This window comes from Bos javanicus, chromosome 8, assembly GCF_032452875.1.
Source record: "Bos javanicus breed banteng chromosome 8, ARS-OSU_banteng_1.0, whole genome shotgun sequence".
In the NCBI taxonomy this organism is placed as follows: Eukaryota; Metazoa; Chordata; class Mammalia; order Artiodactyla; family Bovidae; genus Bos; species Bos javanicus.
Window position 1 is genome coordinate 13,047,454 of NC_083875.1, and position 25,253 is coordinate 13,072,706.

The following is a 25,253-nucleotide window of genomic DNA, read 5'->3' on the forward strand; positions in this document are numbered from 1 at the left end:
GGAGAATCCCAGGGACGGGGGAGCCTGGTAGGCTGCAGTCCATGGGATCGCACAGAGTTGGACACGACTGAAGCGACTTAGCAGCAGAAGTCCACGAGGACCTGCGATATTTGATTCTTTCTGAAATATAATGTGACCTAAATTTTTTGTTGAAGCATTAAGAAGGCCAAGCAAGTATAATTGGGAAAATTGATAAATATTAATTAAGAACTTGTTTGTTAAAATAAAAAAGTTGATCTCCTGGAAACAGTTTTAAATTTACATTACTGGATCCTATTACCTCCATGAGCCCAATTCTTGAATTATATAATATGTAATATGTGTCTCTTTTGTGGAATCGACCTCATTTCTTAAGTCCTTTCATACTATGGGACATCTTTGTTTAGAGAGGAACTAAATAGAAGTGCTCTGATTTGAACTCAGCTCACATAGAATTTTTAATGATGGAATGAAAGAATCTCTTAAATAGAGGTTACATCTTTAGAATGTCTGGACATAACAATAAAACCACAAACTTTAACATTGATTTTACCTTTAAAATAGAACCTTATTGTTTCCATTTGAGGAATCTGTTCCATTGGTGAAAATTTTGAGTAAATTAATAATAGTTATATATTTAGAATAATTAGTCTAGATTTGTTCATCTGTTGGCCTTACTATACTGAGGTCACCTCAACCAAAATAATTAATTAAATTTATTAGTTACCTTGACAACTAATTTTCATATTAAATTAATAATGTTAAGTTTTATGGGTTGTTTTAGCAAGTAGAGGGGAGGCTGAATATTTATGAAGTTACTTTAACTTCTTTTAAGCTTTACTGCATTTACATTTTAGTTTATTGTTTAGTTGCTAAGTCATGTCCGACCCTTTGTGACCCCATGGGCTGTGGCCTGCCAGATGCCTTTGTCCATGGGATTTCCCAGGCAAGAATATTGGAATGGGTTGCTATTTCCTTCTCCGACTTTTTAGATTCACAGTATATTAAGCAGACACATTCAAAATTTTTCTCGATCTATTCTCTAGCAAGAGCTTATTTATTTTGGCAAAGAGTTATACAAAAAGTATTTCTTATGACTTATGTTAATTCTTTGTTCCTACGTACATAGTTAACCCAATATGGTGTTAGAAGGTGTTTTTGCATGTAGGTAGTTAGTATGGTTGTTCTGGTGTGCATTTTTTATCGTGCTTCTCTTAAAGCAATTATAATTTTATGAGTGATTACTGTCTGAGGAAGGTTTTATTCTGTTTCAAATGATTTGTACATCTTCTGAATAATGTTCAAATTGACACGGGATTGATTCTTCTTTAGGTAAATTCAAAGTTGAATATAAATTCTTCTTTGGATAACCACCATCAGCTGGTTCAGTTTTGATTTTTTTTTTTTTTTTGTTAACCTCTGCCTGTTATTATTAGTTTGTCTCAGAGAAAAATTTTGCCATATTAATTGCTTACTAGTAGCTTGTATGTATCTGTGTTTTGAGTTAAAGTTCTCTGTTTTTTACATTCTAGTTAATTCATTAATGCCTAAGTGTAAGAGTTACTCTTTTATTCCTTTCCTGGTTTTGGGCCTGTAAATGAGGAAAAATGTACTGCTGAACTCAAGAACATTGTGTTTGAATGTCACTGGGTCAAGAGTTGGGGATTAAGCTGCTGCTGCTACTGCTAAGTCGTTTCCGTCTAGGTCGTTGCCATTTCCTTCTCCAATGCATGAAAGTGAAAAGTGAAAGGGAAGTCGCTCAGTTGTGTCCAACCCTTCTCAACCCCATGGACTGCAGCGCACCAGGCTCCTCAATCCATGGGATTTTCCAGGCAAGAGTGCTGGATTGGGGTGCCATTGCCTAGAACTAGCAAATAGGTTATACATAAAGATATACATGATCATGGAATGAAAAGCTGGTGCCTGGCATGCTTATGTCTCAGTTTCTTATCCCTCACGATGGGAATCCTGCAGGCACTGCAAATAGGCATCTGCTCTCTGGGTACTGCAGGGTGCCCTCCAACACGTCCACCTCCAGCAGCACGTGGGGAATCTTCCTCAGCTCTGTCTCATCAGGGTCCTGCTTGTGAATCAGCCCTTTGGTACTTTGCCAGACGCAGTGTATCTGCTACCTCCAGGAGCACTGCTCACTCCACCTTGAGTATCACGCACTGAGAAGTTTGGATTGAAGTGCGCTGGGTTGATGCCGAACTTGGCCCGGAGATGCAGAGGGAAGCCTTGGGCACTGCTCCCGCCTCTCCTCTCACCTGGGACCTCTGAGGATTACAAGTTTACTTTGGCAACCAAGCCATCTTGTCAGGCTGAACAGGAAGGAGGTTGGAACTCCACCTTCCTCCCTTCCAGGATGTTCCACTTGCTATATCCTGTAGGATGGCTGGTAGGAGCAGGAGTGGGTGACTTGCTGTAACTCTTTCCTCTTTTTAACATTATCTTTTGTTTTTTTTTTCCTTTAACTTTGTGATAGTGTCTTTAACATTTAAATTAGATTTTTCCTTACATGCTATACTTTTAGATATTTGGTATAATTATTAGTAATAGTTATATTTGCTTTATTATTAGTAATTATAGTTTTTTATTTGAGCTAGGATTGGTTCAAAGTGGTTTCAAGTTTAGTTTAAATTCCCTAAATGCATGCTTGGTGTTTTTAAGTGTAAATTGTACTTTATTTTGCCCAAGTGACTTTATAGTGTGCTTGTTATTGTGTAAGATTTTTAGATAAATATGACTTATTTTTTATTCATATTATGTTTGGATTTTTATATGTGGAAGATGAGCTATGTGCACTCTTCCAGGCCTGATTCAGTTGACTTTTTATTGTTAATTTGCGTTTAGCCTCTTAGTTTCCAAAAAGGTTCTGTTAATGGACTCAGAGAATATAGCTCATTCTCTATATGTGACATTGTTATGATAATTCTTGTTATTATTTCAAAATCCTTGTAGTGTTAGCCGAAATGGCATTATCCTGGTTAAATCAGCAAGTGGTAATGAAGATTTACTGATTATAGAACAGGGTTCTGCATAAGAGTTGAATGCATTGCAAAACATTTTCAGTTTTGCGCTATAGCTAGTAGTACTTCAGTGATTTTTTAAAATGTGTAACAGTGTGTGTCCTAATGCTTATAGGCCGACTATTACAATTTGTGGGAATGCTTTTAATATATAGTACAAAATATTTTTTTAACAGGTTCTTAGAGAATTTTATTTCAAAGTCAAGATAAGTTCTTTTAAAATCTTATCTATAAGGTAAATTGAGAAAACTATTTTCCTTTAAATTATGTCTTTAGAAAAGATATAGTATAAACATAACAATGTTGTTGAATATATTATAAAACTCTCTGAAATTCAAATAAATAACTTTTAGGTCCTTTGGTTGAATACCCATTGCTAGTAAAATGAGAAATAATCTCTATGCTGTTGGCATTTTATAATGTTTTCAAGGTGTTAACGTTGAGTAGAACAATCTTATTCTCCTTTTGAAACTTGGAGGAAGAATAAGATGGCTTGTGCATGGATTAGTGAAAGTACACTTTATTCCACTAAATTTTCATACGGTTTGTTTTCTTTTAAAAATCAGTATTAATGCATTCATTTAATTCTTTGATATTTTAATTCACATGTGCTTGCACATAGGAGGAAAGAAAGAATTCTAAAGAATGAGTTTGAGGTAATCTTGGAAAAAGTATAATTGAGGATTTTCAAGCTCTGAGAACTGCTTCTGCCAACATTCGTAAAGTAGGAAGAGTATCCATCTTTCATGGGGCTGCATACTGTCTTGTAAACCAGGATGTAGAACTTGACATGGACAGTGAGAAAATGAAAAATGATGCCAGCACCTCGTGGCTAGAAGCGGCTAGCGAAGTTGGTAGTGTTTCCAACTAAACATAAACAACTTAGAATACAATCACTACTCAGATGAGGCCACTCCATGACCACAATAGAGTAAGACAGAGAAAAGGACACTTCATCACCATCTAGGATCCAGTGTTAGTCACTCAGTCATGTCTGACTCTTGGAAACCCCATGGACTGTATGTAGCTCACCAGACTCCTCTGTTCATGGAATTCTCCAGGCAAGAATACTGGGGTGAGTCACCATTCTCTGCTCCAGGGGATCTTCCCAATCCAGGGATCAAACCTGGGTCTCCTGCACTGCAGGCAGATTCTTCACCATCTGAGCTGCCATGGAAGGGGATTTTGGCACTCTGCTTCCTACATAAAATCTATGAAGATACCCAGTGACTGGTCCCTGCTACCTGACAGCATTCTACACCTAATAATCCACAGGTCTCTAAATCCTGCTTAAAATCTCTCAGCATGAATACAAATATTACAAAAAGCTCCTCCTAACTCTCTTTTACAGAGGCACTTCAGTGATCTTCTGATGTGTGTTCTCCCTTGTAAGAAGTTAAAAAATCTAAATTTGTTTGATTACAGATGTGTGGTGGTCATTGGTTGGCAAGCTTTGATAGTAGTGGCAAGAAATGGTCCTGTATACTTAGGATAGAGTAAGATCATAAAGGAATTCTAGAATGTATATTGTCAAGGCAATGGCCCTTTGTCTTTTCTGCTATGGATGGTCACTGGAAGGTGTAACATATAGGAAGGAACATAACAGAATTGTTTAAACAATCATTTTGCTGGTGGCTTCGAATATAAATTTGTGTAGGGGAAAGATTAAAATGAAATAATTGGGGAGACACTTTTAGCAATCTGGGCAAGAAGTGATGATGTGCTGTGCTTAGTCACTCAGTTATATCCGACTCCTTGCAACCCTTTGGACTGTAACACTGTCTATGGGATTTTCCAGGTAAGAATACTGGAGTGGGTTGCCATTTCCTTCTTCAGAGGATCTTCCCGACCCAAGGATGGAACTAGTGTTTCCAGTGTCTCCTGCAGACCACAGTTAAAGACTGCCAGTGTGAATTTAAAGTCGACAGAAAGGAAGAGCATAGGGCTCTTTAACTGATAGTAGTGATGCCTTTGGGCTTCCCTGGCGGCTCAGATGATCTGAGAATCTGTCTGCAATGCAGGAGACCTGGGTTCTATCCTTGAGTTGGGAAGATCCCCATGGAGAAGGGAATAGCTACCCACTCCATTATTCTGGCCTGGAGAATTACATGGACAGAGAAGCCTGGAAGGCTACAGTCCATGGGGACACAAAGAGTCTCCATGGGGACACAAAGAGTCAGACATGACTGAGCGACTTTCACAATGTGTAAGGAATAATTTTGGGGAGGGTTGGTTGATTAACTGAGTAGGAGTTACTTGTCAGACTAGAGTCTGGTAGTCTAAGAGGCAACTCAGTCCATTGATCTGAAACTCAGAAGAGATATTTGGGTTGGAAAACAGATTTGGTTGCTACCAGCAGAGAGATGCCAATTACTGCCATTTCATTTTTATGTGACATTTAGTTATACACTGAATGGACGCAGAAGGCTCTGCTATTCTAGTTTTTGCCATCTTCTATCAACTAACTGATTGATGCATTCAATCGTAAAACATCATGTGAAAGTTAATAGGATAATTTTTACCTGCCTTAAGAAGGCAAATAAACTAGATTTAGACAATTTATAAATGCAGCTTAGCTATGAAGTAAGATAATAGACACTCTCTCCTATTCATGAATCCAGGTAGCCAGGCAGGAATGACCTCAGCAGTAGAGTTAACTCAGCTAATTTCTCAGATCCAACCAAGCCCATGGTCATGGTGGAGATCAGGTAAATAGATGCATAAGTGGAGGATTTCCCTGTGAAAAGAGTTTAATCTGTCTTGCTTTTCTGGGGGGAGATGACATACATGAATGAGTGTGTTAAGTGCAAGCGTGTATAGTCGCTTCAGTCATGTCCAACTCTATGTGACGTTATGGATGGTAGCCCACCAGGCTCCTCTATCCATGGGATTCTCCAGGCAAGAATACTGGAGTACATTTCCAGTTTCTCCTCCAGGGGATCTTCCCAATCTAGGGTTCAACCCCACATCTCTTACCTCCTGCATTGCAGGTGGGTTTGTTACCAGGTGGACTTCCCTGGTGGCTCAGATGATAAAGTGTCTGCTTACAATGCAGGAGACCAGGGTTCAGTCCCTCGGTCTGGAAGATCCTTTGGGGAAGGAAATGGCAACCCACTCTAGTACTCTTCCTGGAAAATCCCATGGATGGAGGCGCGTGGTAGGCTATAGTCCATGGGGTTTCAAAGAGTCGGACAGGACTAAGTGACTTCACTTTCACTTTCTTTTCTTTCTTTACCGCTAGCACCACCTGGGGAGCCTGTATGAATGAGGAATAGTTGATTATTTCCAAAGTGTAGCTGTAGGGAGGAGAATGTTGGTAATTCACTGTCAGGGGATTTTCAGTAATTATTCATTTCCACATCCTTTTCACTCCAAAGAACTGTTTAAAGATAGCTTGTATCTTGAAGGGCATATAGATTCTTCCAGAATAAAACATTCTTAGTCCATGATTTAGGCAAGCCTTTCTATACCTGGCTTTTATTGTTATTGTTTATATGTTTGACTCCAGTAGCTATAAACAATGAACGTTTACTGTTTGAGTTGACTCATTTTTTTCAGTCAGAGCTTTGAACAACATGAGTGTATGTCATAGGTATAAAAAATATTGGACTTTCCTGCAGTAGATACTATACTATGTACTTTACATACATTGACATATTTAATTGTTATCTCAATCTCTTTGAGTTAGTTAACAATTTCATCCTTATTAAGGGGTTGGCACAACTGTGGTTTTGAGGAATTGTTCATTATGATATAGCATAGTAGGTCTAAAACCTACATTTTCATTTACATAGTATAAAAGTTAGTTCTTAGTGTTCTGATAAGGAAAAATGTTGCCAACCTAATCATTATATTGTTCCTACTTTATAGTAGTATTTATTATAGCTTGCTTTGAGGTTTTGATTGGTTTAAAACTATAATCATTGCCAAATTTCATATAGAATTGCTGACATTTTACATAATATTGTGGTTTCCATTTCTCATTGAATGCAGTCTCATAATGAATCCATCCTCTCTCATTATCACATCTCAAAACTGGAAAATCCTTGTATTATCTATTATAATTAGTCTCCCTTTCAGGGATAAACTCTTGAACAACAGAAAGCTTTGATATGGATGTATTAACTTTTTCATTTTCTACTGTTTATTTGGGTTTTATCTTTATAGCCTGAGGAAAGTTCCCTCTCATCTATGACCTCTACTTATTCTTAGGTCACATTTGGCATTTTGCTTATGATGGATTGTTTTTAAAACTCAGTTTCCTGGACTCCATATTATATTTATTGAATCAGAGTCTCTAGGGATGAAGCCAGTGAATCTGGAATTTTAGGATTCTAAGTAAGTTTTATGTACACTCTAGTTGATGACCACAGCTCTAGGGAAAGATGAGTTTCTCAGCTGCTAATCTTTAACTGTTATGATGAAAATAACACAACATTTGTTTTTCTTCTCTCTGAAATTGCAAATAATATATTATTGCTCCACAGTCCTTATAATTATTACAAGATATTTTTGGTAGCACATAATTAGTACATGAATATAATCATACATATAAAGCTCAAGAATGAAAAGATGCACTTTATGCAACATATGATTCACTGTTGGAAGTCATTAACATGAACTAACACTTTTAAAGAACAAAGAAGACCCCTATCTATGGACACAGGGAATAAGTTTTATGCTGAAAGGATGAAGGAGAGGATACCAGGTATTTCTTACCATATTATCAGAAAAGAATTTTTCTTTATTTCGTAACTAGCCCAACTGAAAGGTGTATGAGTGGGAGGTGGATTAAAGCATCAGGGTTCTGTCAATTTCTTTAGAAGAAAATAAATAATCAGTCTTGCCACTTTCAAAACTAGTGTAAACATGGTAACAATAACCCTGTGTACGAGACAGCAAAAGAGACACTGATGTATAGAACAGTCTTATGGACTCTGTTGGAGAGGGAGAGGGTGGGAAGATTTGGGAGAATGGCATTAAAACATGTATAATATCATGTATGAAAAAAAAACATAAAATTAATTATATTGAATAAAGTGAATATAAAGAACGTATTTTTTCACAGGGCTTCCCAGATGATGCTGGAGGTAAAGAACCCGTCTGCTAATGCAGGAGACGTAAGAGATACAGGTTCGATCCCTGGGTTCAGGAAGATCTTCTGGAGGAGGAAATAGAAGTTTTGGTTTTATATTATATTTAGGTAAGGAAATTAAAAGGACATGTAGGTAACAACCAGGAAAGGGAAGCCATAGAGAGACAAAACAGCAGGACAAAGATAGGGAGGCTTATGTGTTTTGTTGTTGTTCAATAGCTAAGTGATGTCCAACTCTTTGTGACCCCGTGGACGTAGCCCACCGGCCTCCTCTGTCCTACGCTATTTCCTGGAGTTTGCTCAAATTCATGTCCAACCTATGTGTTAGCAAGGGGAAAAACAGCAAACATTTTCAGAGACTGATAATTGCTGCACAAGACCTATTTCCTCCCTCTTCTTCAGGAGCAGACCTGAGAATTACTTGAGTACTCAGTATTCTGGTGGGCTTCCCTGGTGGCACCAGTGGTAAAGAACCTTCCTGCCAATGCAGGAGACGTTAGAGAAATGGGTTTGATCCCTGGGTAGGACCCCCTGGAGGAGGGCATGGTGATGTACTCCAATATTCTTCCCTGGAGAATCCCATGGACAGAGGAGTCTGGTAGGCTATGGGTCATGCGAGTCGGACACAACTGAAGGAGTTTCTCACACATGTGTGCATGCATCCACTCAATATTCTCAGCTAAATGACAACACTTCCCATTCTCTTGCATCTGAATATAATATTGAGGTAAAATATGAGCCAGTATTGTATGAGGGAGCCACAGGTGTTGACTAATGGTGTCTATTCTTCTGTTCTTCCTCTATCCTGTTGCCTGAATTTGGGTGTGGTGGACACAGCTCCAGAAGCTCTCTTGTACCATGAAGTACACTTGGGCACAGATACCAAACAAGGCTGTGGCAGCAGCCTGATAGGAAGAACTCCATCTCCTTGACAATGCTCATACCAACCCTGCACTGCCCATATCAGAGATTTTTATATGAAAGAGAAATTCTGTCTTGATTTGGCCTTTGTAGCTTTTGTGGCTTAGTAGTTAGACAAAGCTGAAACAATTTGAGCCAAACAAAAGGTAGACTATAAAGAGTAAATACACAATTTTCATTTTAATTTTTCCCATCACTTCATAAGGGTGCTGCAACTTATCTTACTGCAACCAAAATCCTAACCAGTAAATTCAGTTGTTTGGCAATTCTAGTAGTAGGGGAAAGACATGTTACAGACTTGTATTCGGGGAAAGTTATCCTACTTTGACAGTCTATGAAAAAACTTGAGGAAGGGTGATACTTTAGAGTTTCTGCTTCCCAGTTTAGTTCTTCCATTTAATGTCACTAATAATATTCTTGGTTAATAGCTTTAATTCCCACAACAAACCAGTGCTGACTCATATCCAATACATAGTTGCTTGAGGATCCCAGACAAAATCCCACTGGTATAGGTCCTACTTTTCTTCATTGTACTTTTCAAGCTGTTGCTTTATAGTTTACTCTTACTAATCTGACCATGATCTCTTACATTCTGAAAGTGCTATTTCAGAAAAAAGCAATGAGGAAAGGCCCTGAAGCAGTTAAATAAGGCCCCCAATCTTTTTTTTTTTTAAATTAATTTGTATTGGACTATAGTTGCTCTACAATGCTGTGTTAGTTTCTTCTGCAAAGTGAATCAGTTACACATATACATACATATATGTATGTATATGTACATATATATATATGTACATACATACATACATAACCTCTTTTTTGGATTTCCTCCCCATTTAGGTCAGCACAGAGCATTGTGTTTCCTGTACTATACAGTACCTTCTCATTAGTTATCTATTTTATACATAGCAGTGTATATATGTCAGTCCCAATTCATCCCACCTCACTTCCGCCCTTAGTATCCATTTGTTTGTTCTCTACCTCTGTGTCTCTATTTCTGCTTTGCAAATAAATTCATTGGTATCATTTTTCTAGATTCCATACATTAGCAATATCATATGATATTTGTTTTTCTCTTTCTGAACTTACTTCATTCTGCATGACAGTCTCTAGATAATTTGGGAATCAGTTATTGATACATTAAGATACAAAGAACAAAGCAAACAGAATAAAAGTAACTATTACTTCAAGGAAACTATTACTTCTATATACAAAAGAAAATGAAATCATAGTATACTTCAGCAATTGTTTTATTTACAGTATAATGACATTGACACCACTCATTGACTTTAACAAATATTATGTTACTCTAGTGGGAAAATGGAGGGATGGGAGGTGTATTGTGGGGTTTGTCATGTAAGAGATCAGTTAAATCCATCCTGGACATTTTTAAAAACTGAAAAACAAGAACTAACAGGTTAAATATGTTATTTAGAAATATGTAGCTATATAACAAATGATCAGTAAAAAGGAGTTGAAAGGGGTGGCCTCTGAGGAAGAGAAATAAATAGTGAGAAAGAGTAAATGGTTTTCATAAAAACATCTTGTAATTTTACTTAACATATTAATCTATAGTATTTTCATTTACAATTCTAAACGCAATCACAAGTATTAAAGAAAAAGATGTAAACGCTCCTTTTGTGATTCCATTTTAAGCCTGTCATGCCTTTGACTTTTGGAGTGCTCAGTATTATGAGCCACTTTCTAACATTGCTTTGTTCAGGGAAGTGGGAGCAAGGAAGCACGGAAAACTGTCTCTAGAGGAGATTGGAAGATGAAGACACAGCAATGCAGCTTTTATATGTTCTAGTTCACCCTTGTGTTGCTTAGGATTCTTATTTATTACTTAATAGTAAAGGGCCAAATATAATCCACTAAATTAAAAATACTAAGCCATTTTAGAGAAATTGCAAAATGCCAGAAAACACTGTAATCTCTCTAAAAGCTTAAATATATATATATATATATATATATATATACACACTTGTATTATTAGGCAATATGCTTTTCTATCATTTGACCATTGCACACTATACAAAGTGACCCAAAGTAGGACTCTAGCTTTCACAGTTACTTCAAATTATTCTGCACTAGGGCAGAATAATTTACTTATTATCATCAAGGCTTTTATAAAAAAAAAATAATGCCTATTCTATTTATCATTTTTATTCCACCTTCCTTTGGCAACCAGTATTAATGCTATTTCAAAACATGATAGGAAAATCAATCTGAGAGTTATTTTTTTCAAGGGTTGCCTCCAGGGACCTGTTTACAAAATTAAAAGTCTTCCCCTGGACCCTCTTATCTGGTATGATTGAGTGGAGAGATTAATGAAGTCAAACAAACTTGCAAAAATCTTTTAAGAAAAAATTATGTTATAGCCTAATTTTATAAAGCCGGAAAACCTTAATATTTTGTTAAAACATGCCTTTTCCCTCTCCCTCTGTCCCCACCTCTCTCCTTCTTTCTGTACACACACATGCATGCCAAATCACTTCAGTCGTGTCCAACTCTGTGTGACCCTATGCACTGTGGCCCACCAGGCTCCTCTGTCCACGGGATTCTCCAGACAAGAATAGTGGAGTAGATTGCCACGCCCTCCTCCAGGGGATCTTCCTGACCCAGGGATCTACTTCCTGACCCAAGGATCAAACCCACTTCTCTCATGTCTCCTGCACTGGCAGGTGGCTTCTTTACCACTAGCACCGCCTGGGAAGCCCATGTACAAACACGTGCATAGACGTGTTAATATAAGTAGCCTCTCTCTCATCATCCTATCTGTGTATAATTACATGTACAAGAGTGTATGGAATTGACATGGCAACAGATATTATAAAAAGTGTGTAATTTATTACTTTATTGTTATTTTTCATATAGAAGAAAGTGTTTCTCAGCCATGTCTGACTCTTATTTTTCACATAATTCTGAGCTAAATATGAATACATACGGAGCATGACTCAGTCTTTAATCACCCAAAGCACACAACAGTCTTTAATCCAGTCTTTAATCCAGAACTTCTCAAAGAAGTTCTATATATGAATGCCCTGGATATTTATTAAAGTTGCAAATTACCGAGTCAATGTCTACAAAATTGCCATCTCTGGAAATAGAGCCCCAAATGTGCACTTTAAAAATGTTTGTTTCTCTATAAAGTTTTTTTGACAATCACTGACCCAGTCCTGGGTCTTTTCTTATATTTGCTATATATTTCTCAGTCTGAAAAATTATCCTATTACCATGAACATAATAGTCAGCATCTAAAATTTTGACTCAACTCACTATACTATGAATGGATATGAAAATATAAAAAGAACTATAAATAAAATCTAGTTAGATTAAATCAGTAGCTCCCTAAAGTGGACCTGTATACTAGCTGTATCAGAACCTCCTGGAGGTTCATATTTAAAATAGATTTAGAACTTATCCCACAACTGTAAGACCTCAGCTTTTTCCAGTGTGTTCTGGTAGCCAAGAGATAACATTTGAGATGTTTCAAACTACCTGCTTAGACTGAGATTATTTTTGTCTTTAACACAGCCTTTGTGTACACGTAATTGTAGAAACCCTGAAGAGTAATTGGGCTAAATAGTTTCAGTCACAGTTTTTTTTTTTTGTTTTGTTTTTTTTTTAACTTTACAATATTGTATTGGTTTTGTCATATATCAACATGAATCCGCCACAGTTTTAAGGTCGTTATTACATAAGCCACAGCCTCAATGGTTGAAAGTAGATCTTTCTTAGAAATACACATTTAAAGCACAAGAAACCAGGAAAAAAAATCATTGCTTTAATTTGTTCCTGAGTTTTGAGCTCTTGCCTCTTCTTTTGAAATACAAAGTCATCCTTTAGGCTTTCAGGTTATTTTTTTAAAGCTTCATTTCACTTTCAGAACTGCTTATGAATGTCTCAGGGAACACATAGTTCAAAGCTTTTTCTCAAACAAGGTATTAAGTCACATGTGTCATGAGGGAGCCAATGAAACTTTAGACACAGAGGCCCATATTTAATTGCCAGAGAACTTCAGGAAAAAATAATTTTATCAATAATAATGCATTAAAAAATACTGGAAATAACCCAGATGTTACTAATAGTTCACTATGAGTTAAAGGGACAATTTAATTTTTTTCTTCTTTCTTGCATTCTTTTAACTTTTTGATAAAGATCATACATTACCATTATATTCAATAAAAAAAAGCAAACATAATTATACATGCTTTCTTTAATGACAAAACAATTAAGTTTTTTCTCAAGATTGTAAAGCTGGAAAGTGAGGGGGAATTAAAATTGTACAAATTCATCCTATACATTAGGAAGTCCCCTAGTTCATTTTGGGGTTTTGGATTTTCCGTTTGGGATTGAGGGAACAGTGTGTCTCTAGGAATAAAAGACAGCCTGAGAAACAACTATTATATGGGATAATATATTAAATTAAACTTACCTGTGGTGTTACTTGGAGAAGGCAATGGCACCCCACTCCAGTACTCTTGCTTGGAAAATCCCATGGACAGAGGAGCCTGGTAGGCTGCAGACCAATGGGTCACGAAGAGTCGGACACGACTGAGTGACTTCACTTTCACTTTTCCCTTTCATGCATTGGAGAAGGAAATGGCAACCCACTCCAGTGTTCTTGCCTGGAGAATCCCAGGGACGGGGGAGCCTGGTGGACCGCCGTCTATGGGGTCGCACAGAGTCGGACACGACTGAAGCGACTTAGCAGCAGCAGCAGCGTGGTGTTACTTTAGGAGATAATGAGACTTTATCTCTGAAGGCTGTTAATGAAGATAACAGAGAAAATATCCAAGTAAAATTAGGGCATTCCTCTCCTCTCTGTTGTGAGATTACTAGAAAGACTATGATTTTAGTAAAGTTAATATTTACTTTAGCTACAGACTTAGATAGATGTAGCTATGAATTTGATAATCCCATTTGACAATCTGTTTGTTAGATGTTGGTGCAGCTATTATGAAGTCTCAATTTGCTTATTGTAAAATAAATACTAAAGTGTTAAATTATCTTAACAGTGTGGATATAAATATAGATACAGTCAAGAGAACATTTTTTTATAAGGAAACAGCATTATCAAATACTAACATTTCTAGACTGGAATATTGATGAATGGTCTTCTGCTTGTGACAACTTGGCATCTGTTACTATAGAGAAGGACATTTGTTCAGAATAAGTTTGTAGGTCATGGTCTGAGAACTGTATTTCATTAAGAAGTCTAACTCTCTTTAATTTCCCATTTGAATCACACATGTGTAGCTAAATATGAAGTTTTCAATTTTTGCTGTGCAATTTGATACCCCTTCTTACTCTTTTCAGAATCCTCTGAAAAAGGAACTAGGAAGCCCTTCCTGAGGGACATAGAAGTATGGACAGATATCAGTTGCCTGGATATCTCCAAGTCTATTCCCTGATCAGTCACTGTACTTCATGTGAGTTAAAACAATGGCATGATCTCATATCCCATTCCGAGAAGGCAATGGAACCCCACTCCAGTACTCTTGCCTGGAAAATCCCATGGACGGAGGAGCCTGGGAGGCTGCAATCCATGGGGTCACTAAGAGTTGGACACAACTGAGCGACTTCACTTTCATGAATTGGAGAAGGAAATGGAAACCCACTCCAGTGTTCTTGCCTGGAGAATCCCAGGGACGGTGGAGCCTGGTAGGCTGCCATCTATGGGGTCACACAGAGTCGGACACGACTGAAGCAACTTAGCAGCAGCAGCAGCAGCAACTGCTCAGGGGGACCTTTTCGTTTACCAACCTATTTAAAATGGCTACTCCCATCATTCCATATCCTTCCTTCCTTGATTTATTTTTCTTTACAGAACTTTCCATCCTCGAACATAATATGTATCCATTTTGTTCTCACGACTAAAATATAAACTTCGTGCTGAGCATTTTTGCCTTTTTTTTTTTTTTTTAAATCAGTATTATATTGCCTGAAACACTGTTCAGCATCAGCGATTCACATCAATGTGCCTGGAATGGTTGCATAGGGTCCCAAACTCAGAGGGACTCCCTAACTTGGACAACTTGACAACTTGCAGTTGTCATCTTGGAATGTTATTCCTGAGCATAATTCTTAATGATTTTCTCTTTCAATTTTTATTGTAAGTGAAATCCAATTAAATGATGGAATAAGCACCTGGGGCTTAAAGCCTGAGCACCAAGGGTCTTTCTTCTGCCACCTCTCTGCTTCCTCTGACAAGTTCTCAGCCACCTGTTCCCCTGATATTGAGGTCCCTTAATTCTGCCTACTTGCTCCCTATTGACACCTGCCCCTGGCATCTTGGGCAGATTATGTCAATGGCAGTTTCTGGCTTGGACTGGCATGATCACAATGCATTTGGTGAGTGACTCAGTGGAGCTGAGCCTCCTCTACAATCAGATCCAGAAAGTGACTCAATATTACAGGCTCTATTTTTAAACATCTCTATTTTATAACCATCAACATCTCCCTCCTACTTTTACTAAATTATATTAAGATATGCACTTCTCCTTGGACAGCAAGGTGGTCAAACCAGTCAATCCTAAAGGAAATCAACCCTGAATATTCATTGGAAGAACTGACGCTGAAGCTCCAATATTTTGGCCACTTGAAGTGAAGGGCCTGATCACTGGAAAAGACCCTGATGCTGGGAAAGAAGAAGGAGAAGAAGGCATAACAGAGGATGAGACGGTTGGATGGCATCACCGACTCAATGAACAGGAGTTTGAGCAAATTCCAGGAGGTTGTAAGGGACAGGGGAGCCAGGTGTGCTGCAGTCCATGGGGTTGCAAAGAGTCAGACATGACTTAGCAACTGAACAACAATGGGCTTCCTTGGTGGCTCAGTGGTTTAAAAAAAAAATCTGCCTGCAATGCAGGTAGCTGCAGAAGACATGGATTCAATCCCTGGGTGAGGAAGATCCCTGGGGGAGGACACAACCCGCTCCAATATTCTTGCCTGGAGAATCTTACAGCAGAGAAGACTGGCGGGCTACTGCCTATAGTGTCTCAAAGAGTTAGACATGACCTAAGAAACTTGGCACATACACACATGTATTATGATATGGTCATTCTTTGCCTGAATTCTACAGTGGGCCAGTTGGTCTCTGGCCAATTCTCTTTATTCTTTCCAAGCTTCAAGGTTAGGCTTTCTCCCTCCTGGCAAGTGGCCAGGTGCTCTCTCTCTCTCAGAGTATTCTTATATATCTTTATTTTATAGCAGTATATGTCATATGCCAGATTCCTTTTATAGGAATGATAATTTATTAGTTGAGTTTTAAAGAAATGATGAATTGAAAATAAATTGGATAGCACCCCTACTACAGGCCTTCAAAAGGTGAATCAGTTTTCAGGAAATAGCTTTACATTTTAAAGAAAGTATATCATTATTCAAATAGTATATTTCTAAATTATAATTGGTATGATAACTATTTTTATCCAGTTATTGCAGAAAACATAACTTCTTAAAGTTATTATTATAAGAATCAGAATTTCTTAATCAAAATCCTAGGAAGCCTAATCAACTCTGCAGAACATGGAGACATTCTCCTAAAATGCCTCATTTTAATGAAAAAAAAAAAAAAAAGTGCTCACAAATTGTCCTGCTAGTTTTCTCCTCCCCTAGTTAACGTAGCTCAAATCCAAATACCCTGGGAGTAGGATATTCTAAAATAAGACAATAAATAGATTTTACTTTCAGACTTCAAGACAACTTATTATGCTATTTCATTTGGATCCCCTTTCTCTAGAGGTCCTTTCTGCACCGCACAGATTGTTGGTATTTTCACATCTGACTTGATGTAAGGAAGTAAGTGTGCGTGAGTAAGGATAGTGAACTAGAAAAATGAAGGGAGTGAGAAGGGAGAATAAAAATAAAAAGCACTTTCATGGGGATAATGAGAGACAAAGGCTGTAAATGATCCTCAGCGTATTCTATTGGATAGCACATTCCCTACTTCTTACCTTTCACTGTGTTAAAGTCCAAATCTGAATCAAATCACCAAACTAAATCGTATTGTCTAATGCTTACTTATTTCCTTAAATAATTAATACATTACTAAAAATTTAGTATCTTAGATAACACAATAAATAACTCTATTCTTGTGTGAGATGAACAGTTATTTCAGGGTTTTGATGCAGTGTAGCTCCCAGGAGATAAATTTAATCATTCAAAGCATAAAATCACAAAATATGTTTTAAAAAGCAAAAAGGATTTTTAAAGCACTCCTAAGAAGTATTAAAACATAAATATTCATTTGCTAACCAGTTAATCATCACAATTTATTTACCATCATTTTGGTAGAGTTGTCTAGAGACCATGGAGAATTAAATTTTGAATATGTACCAACTCTCATGAAAATTACAAACAGAAATACTGGAATAATAAAAGCTGCCATATGTAAGCAGAGCTACTCAAAAGTGCCAAAACTATTACAATTAATATGTGTTTGGTGCCTACTGTGTGTGATGATTTGTAGCAGGTGTTGGGTATATAAAAGTGAATGATAAGCACAAGATTCTGGGGTCTGGAATAGTGAAAAAACTGAAATGAAATGAAGTTAACATGGGAAACTATAATGGGACTATTTCTTCCACAAATTCTGGGATGAATGAGAGAAAGTGGGAAATAAAACACATAATTTCATTCATTGAGTATAAAAACCTTACCATAATACTAACTAGTGTTTATATCTTGTTCAGTGGGTGCCAGGGGCTCAGTTAAAAGCATTAAATGAATTCATTTCATTTAAACCACAGAAGATCACATGAAATAAAGACTATCCTTATCTTCCGTTTCTAGAATTTTGCCCTGAGGCTCAGAGACTCTCTAAATTTACACAGCTTTTAGAGGCAGACTGATCCCAGAGGCGGTGCCCTTAGTAACTACTTTGTGCAATCTGAGACTTGAGTATGAGAAACGTAGTGAGGGAACTCAAGCCAGGAGTAGCATTCTCAGTGCACAAAACTTTTATGAGAAAAAAGTGCTATTAAAAGTAACACCGACATGATTTCATATTACCTGTTGTTTTTTTTTTTTTTTCCTACTTAAGTAAAGCTGCCTCCTAATTAAATTAAAATGGAAGTTTTGTATGATGAGCAAAAGCTAGAACTGAGTAGAAATAAGGTTGACTGGGCAGCAGGGTGAAAAATCAGTGGGAGGCTGAATAATTCCTAGTTATGCAAGTTGTGTATTTTTATATTATAGCTTGACACCTTTTGCACATTTCAATTTGCATGAATTTTGGAAGAATTAATGTAATGAAAAAGTATATTTAATCTTTCAGAAGAAAAAAAGTAATATTTATTTTTATTTCTCCATCCAAATGTTACAGAGTCTACAGTGGCTAGAATGTAAATGAATACTTTAAGTAAATAACACTGTAAATCTTTCAGGAAATATGAGTTCCTTAGATCTTTGAGGCAAACAGTACACTTTCCAGAACTGATGATGTGTATTTACATTGCACTTGGAGAGAAATAACTCATTTTCCTCCAAGTTGTTGGATGAACTTTTATTTTATGAATTGATATTTCAGATGCTGTTCTGATGATACGTTTTGCACCATTCTTGGTTAAGAAGCTTTTTGACATATGATGTTCAGTATGTTAATAATTTATATTGTTAATGATGACAATGCTAATAATTTTATGCTTTGAAAGGCATCTCTGAACTAATAATTAAAGCATATACATGTTCTCTTTATTCTAATGTTTAATGATATTTAATTTTTTAAACAAGCTATTATAGAAACACAATTATATTAGAAATAATTAACTGTGATGTTATAATAACTATGCTCATTGATTGCTTGTAATTTGCTCTGTTTAAAATCTTTGTATGCATTATGTCATTTAAGTATTTTTTTAGATGATAAAATTATTAGGCCTGTTTTACAAGTAATGGGCTTCCCTGGTAGTATGCAAGTAATGTTCTTTGGCTTAGAGAGTTGAAGTAATTACCTACAGCAAAAGAGAAACACAATTTGTATTAGAACCTTGTCCATAGACTTCATGCTTACTCCTATCATTTTTTAAAACTCATTTATTTATTTTAATTGGAGGCTAACTGCTTTACAATATTGTAGTGGTTTTTGCCATACACTGACATGAATCAGCATGATGTGTTCCGCATTCCGAACCCCCCTCCCACCTCCCTTCCCACCCGTCCCTCTGGGTTGTCTCAGTGCACCAGCTTTGAGTGCCCTGTTTTCCTGCATCGAACTTGGACTGGTGATCTATTTCACATATGGTAATATACATGTTTCAATGCTAGTCTCTCAAATCATCCCACCCTCACTTCTCCCAGAGTCCAAAAGTCTGTTCTTTATGTCTCTTTTGCTGTCTTGCATATGGGGTCGTCGTTATCATCTTTCTAAATTCCATATATATGCATTAATATACTATATTGGTGTTTTTCTTTCTGACTTACTTCACTTACTTCACTTACATAGGCTCCAGTTTCATCCACCTCATTAGAACTGATTCAAATGCATTCTTTTTGATAGCTAAGTAATATTCCATTGTGTATATGTACCACACTTTCTTATCCATTCATCTGCCAATGGACATCTAGGTTGCTTCCATGTCGTAGCTATTGTAAACAGTCATTTTTATTCCTATTATCTTTTATTCCTAACATTTCTTAGATTGTGTTCTCTCCTATAAAACTGTACTTAAATAATTCAGCATGTCAACATAATAGCTCCACCACAATCACAGAATAATATTCAGGTAGCAAAATAGCATTAACTGAATAAATTGCTTCAAACACAACTAAAAATGAAAAACAAAAATCTTCACATATGATTTGTGTTGTTTACTATTCATCAACAGGAGATGTTGCAAATGTCCACACCATTTCACACCCATATACTCTACAAGGCAAGGTAAGAAGCTACTTAATATACCACCAGACTGGAACTATTTAAAGACACATCCAGTAATGTGATAAATATGTATATTTTAGACAGATTTGCATTTCTGTGTTTCATTTTATTTTAACAGGATGAGGTTATAAATAGGAAAAAGAATGCACTAGAACCAACTGAGTTCGTGTCATCTTTATCTTCTTACTATTTTCCTCACCTATCATTTCTTCCACCTACTTTTTTTCCCTGTATTTTTCAGCCTTGGCAATATCTTTTCATTCCATATCAGATTTTCTTCTAGTCTAGTATGCAGTAAAATCTTTATCATCTTTTCCCTTCATTTTATTAGCCTCATTTTACAATAAGGCCACTTGTCATCTACAGTCACATTTTTATGTTTCCCAGTCTTTGCAACATAGTCATTGGCGGGACTCAGATGTTTTCCTTTGACTCAGAGCTGATGCTAAGAACAAACCAAGAGACTGACTGGAGAATGCTTATTGGGTGTATTAGGTTTCATGTAATTTCCTTTTGTTTCCTTTTTGAACTATAGACTCCTCTTTGTGACAATCCTTAGTCACCTTTAAATATTCAGTTGTTGTTTTTTTTTTTTTTTAAGCAGACCTGGTCTTCCAGAATGTATATTATCACCCTTGCCTTTGGTTATTTAGTGTCTCTTTGGCCGCTTTCTGTCTGTCTGTCTGTGTGTCTATCTATCCATCTGTTGTTATTTTTCCACTAACTACCTGACTACTTATCCTGGCACTGTCTCTATGGAACTTATGATTTAGAATATATTCTGAATAAGTGTTTTAGGAAAAAATCATAGTTGACATTCCTTTGAGCCCTTGCATGTCTGGGAATGGCTTTCAGTTTTCTTGGTAAATAAAAGACAAGCTAGATAATTAAAGAAATTGCAGGTCCATTTCATTTACTATAAAATTTTATAATTGTTATTTATCTACTAGGATTCAATATTTTAGATAATAATTCAATCTGCTGCTGCTGCTAAGTAGCTTCAGTCATGTCTGACTCTGTGAGACCCCATAGATGGCAGCCCACCAGACTCCGCTATCCCTAGGATTCTCCAGGCAAGAACATGGGAGTGGATTGCCATTTCCTTCTCCAATGCACGAAAGTGAAAATTCCATAAATGGCCTAATTCTATTCCTATTAGTAAATAACCTTAATTATTAATTTTTTACTTTAGGGTGCATAGGGTTCTTTATTTTCAAAATATAAATACAAGATGTTTAAAAAAACAAAAAAAAACTAAAAGGAAAAAGAAAAAAAAATTCTACCACATATCAACTTATCTTCTATAAAAATATCAAGTCAATACGATATCTAGATTTCACAAAGAGGCTTTTCTTCAGCTAAGACAGTGTTTTATTACTACAATTTCCAATCTGCCTCCGATTTATTCTCTATCTCTACACTTATTAACCAAGTGTGGAACCTACATTGTCAAAACTTTATAATTTACTCTTTTTAAATGAATTTGCCTCTTTGTCCTTTGTTTAAAATTTCTCATATTTTCTTCATTATTATTTTATACATTTTCTATAGCACATTCCTTTTCTATAATATTTTTGAAGTTAATAACTTTAAGTTATTGTTTTTGTTTTCTTTTTTGTTTGTTTTCTTTTTTATTTATTTATTATTTTATTAGTTTTTATTTTAATTGGAGGTTAATTACTTTACAATATTGTATTGGTTTTGCCATACATCAACATGAATCTGCCACGGTGTACACATGTTCCCCATCCTGAACCCCCCCACCCTCCCCGTACCATCCCTCTGGGTCATCCCAGTGCACCAGCCCGAAGCATCCTGTATCCTGCATCAAACCTGGACTGGCGATTCGTTTCTTATATATTATACATGTTTCAATGCTATTCTCCCAAATCATCCTACCCTCTCCCTCTCCCACAGAGTCCAAAAGACTGTTCTATACATTTGTGTCTCTTTTGTTCTCTTGCATACAGGGTTATCATTACCGTCTTTCTAAATTCCATATATATGCATTAGTATACTGTATTTGGGTTTTACTTTCTGGCTTACTTCACTCTGTATAATAGGCTCCAGTTTCATCTGCCTCATTAGAACTGATTCAAATGTATTCTTTTTAATGGCCGAGTAATACACCACAGCTTTCTTATCCATTCGTCTGCTGATGGACATCTAGGTTGCTTCCATGTCCTGGCTATTATAAACAGTGCTGTGATGAACACTGGGGTACATGTGTCTCTTTCAATTCTGGTTTCCTTGGTGTGTATGCCCAGCAGTGGGATTGCTGGATCATAAGGCAGTTCTATTTCCAGTTTTTTAAGGAATCTCCACACTGTTCTCCATAGTGGCTGTACTAGTTTGCATTCCCACCAACAGTGTAAGAGGGTTCCCTTTTCTCCACACCCTCTCCAGCATTTATTGCTTGTAGACTTTTGGATAGCAGCCATTCTGACTGGCGTGAAATGGTACCTCAGTGTGGTTTTGATTTGCACTTCTCTGATAATGAATGATGTTGAGCATCTTTTCATGCGTTTGTTAGCCATCTGTATGTCTTCTTTGCAGAAATGTCTGCTTAATTCTTTGGCCCATTTTTTGATTTGGTTGCTTATTTTTCTGGAGTTGAGCTGTAGGAGTTGCTTATATATTTTTGAGATTAGTTGTTTGTCGGTTGCTTCATTTGCTATTATTTTCTCCCATTCTGAGGGTTGTCTTTTCACCTTGCTTATAGTTTCCTTTGTTGTGCAGAAGCTTTTCATTTTAATTAGGTCCCATTTGTTTATTTTTGCTTTTATTTCCAATATTCTGGGTGGTGGGTCATAGAGGATCCTGCTGTGATGTATGTCGGAGAGTGTTTTGCCTATGTTCTCCTCTAGGAGTTTTATAGTTTCTGGTCCTACGCTTAGATCTTTAAATCATTTTGAGTTTATTTTCATGTATGGTATTAGAAAGTGTTCTAGTTTCATTCTTTTATAAGTGGTTGACCAGTTTTCCCAGCACCACTTGTTAAAGAGATTGTCTTTTCTCTATTGTATATTCTTGCTTCCTTTGTCAAAGATAAGGTATCCATAGGTGTGTGGATTTATCTCTGGGCTTTCTATTTTGTTTCATTGATCTATATTTCTGTCTTTGTGCCAGTACCATACTGTCTTGATGACTGTGGCTTTGTAGTAGAGCCTGAAGTCAGGCAGGTTGATTCCTCCAGTTCCATTCTTCTTTCTCAGGATTGCTTTGGCTATTTGAGGTTTTTTGTATTTCCATACAAATTGTGAAATTATTTGTTCTAGCTCTGTGAAGAATACCATTGGTAGCTTGATAGGGATTGCATTGAAGCTATAGATTGCTTTGGGTAGTATACTCATTTTCACTATATTGATTCCTCTGATCCATGAACATGGTATATTTCTCCATCTATTAGTGTCCTCTTTGATTTCTTTCACCAGTGTTTTATAATTTTCTATATATAGGTCTTTAGTTTCTTTAGGTAGATATATTCCTAAGTGTTTTATTATTTTCGCTGCAATGGTAAATGGAATTGTTTCTGTTTTTTTAGTTCTTAATTCTTTAGGATCATAAAGAGAAAGGGGAAGGAAGGTATAGATACAGGTATAGGAATAGAAAAAGAAGGATGTGATACAGATCTATCACTCTCTCTTGATTTCATGTAGAGGTGTTTACTTAAATTTCATGTTTTTTGGAAAAGAATATAAAGATTGACACTTCTTTCCTATAATAAATAATTCTTAATAATCTAGTCCTATATTTCCTCTTGCCTAAGCTTAATTTATCACTTTTAAAGTTTAATTCTACATATGAATAATTTTCACACATTCTTATATTGGGATTTTCTACTAACATATTCTTTCTTGAGAAGAAAAACTGGTCTTTTTCTGGTGTATTCTCCAAAATATTTGCAAGATTTTCTTAGGAGAATTTGCTCTTAATCAGGATACAATTAGAGTTCTCCTCTAAGATCTTAATCTGAAAAGATGGGTGGTGAAATTTTATAATTTTGTATTAGTTTAGTTATGGTGCCATAAGATAGGTGGGAGGAAGCTAAGGTTGAGTTCAACAGCTAACTGACTCTTCATTTAAATTCTTTATACTTGTTGACAATGCCTAGGACGAACGAATTATCAGAGCTTTTGTGGGTTTTGTTTTGTTTTGTTTTTGGAGCTTAGAAACACTGCTTCACTGTGGTTAAAATCTTTTCTAGCATTTATTAGTAGTAAATCATTTTAATATGATTAATGTAAAAAAAAAGCCATGTCTTAGGAATATCTGTGTCCTGCCACTGAAGACTTTTAAATTGTTGTAATGAAGCCTTCCTTGTGGTACTATGTGAAGTTGCTCATCAGATAAGTTTTCTGTGACCCTTCTATTACTTATAGATATGTGTGTTGTATAATTATGTACATGTGGAAGTGGAAGTGTTTGTTGCTCAGTCGTGCCCCACTCTTTGCAACCCCATGGACTGTAGACTGCCAGGCTCTTCTGTCCATGGAATTCTCCAGGTAAAAATACAGGAGTGGGTTGCCGTTCCCTTCTCCAGGGGATCTTCCTCACTCAGGTTTGAACATAGGTCTTCTCCATTGCAGGCAGATTCTTTACCATATGAGCTACTAGGGAAGCCCACATGTACACAGAGGGAGAGGCAAGTTTTACTGGGACTCTAAGAGTGTCACTTATTTTCAGCAATGTCATACTGGTACCGCTGGAAAAAACGAGTTGAAAAATTGCTTTCAGTCCTTTGTTCTTTGCACTATATATAGAACAAATGATTAAAAAATATTGAATTATAAGATTAAGAAAAATTATTTGAGCCCCTCAGGAAAAAAAAAAAGCTGATTAAAATTGTCTTTCATTTTTGAAGGCATGTGAAATATACATTTGTGTTTATATATATATATGTATAAGCATAGCTGGATAAAATTTATAAATAAAAACACTTGAAAGAAATATGTCAAATATAGTTTAGTTGGTAAGTGGAACTGTGGATTTTTTTTTTTACTTTTGTCTTTTTAGAGATTTTTTACAATAAATGTATACTACTTTTATACTAAAAAATATATTACTCTTAAGAGTGATAATTATAGCATCTAAATTTGTGTTTTATTGCTTTATTCTTTTCCTGTACATTATGTGATGTGTGAAGACATTGTTTAGAGATATCCTATGGCCTGTCAGCATAAGAATATTGTGGACACATTTGTGAGGTCTCACCATAGTGATAGTGAAGTCGCTCAGTTGTGTCCGATTCTTTGCGACCCCATGGACAGTAGCCAACCAAGCTCCTCCGTCCATGGGATTTTCCAAGCAAGAATGTTGGAGTGGGTTGCCATTTCCTTCTCCAGGGGAT

At 36.4% G+C, this 25,253-nt stretch overlaps 1 pseudogene; it reads left to right on the forward strand.

The window, feature by feature from the left end:
- Positions 1–1,938: 1,938 nt before the first annotated feature.
- LOC133253360 (abl interactor 1-like) overlaps positions 1,939–25,253 on the forward strand; it is a 37,399-nt pseudogene continuing 14,084 nt past the window's right edge.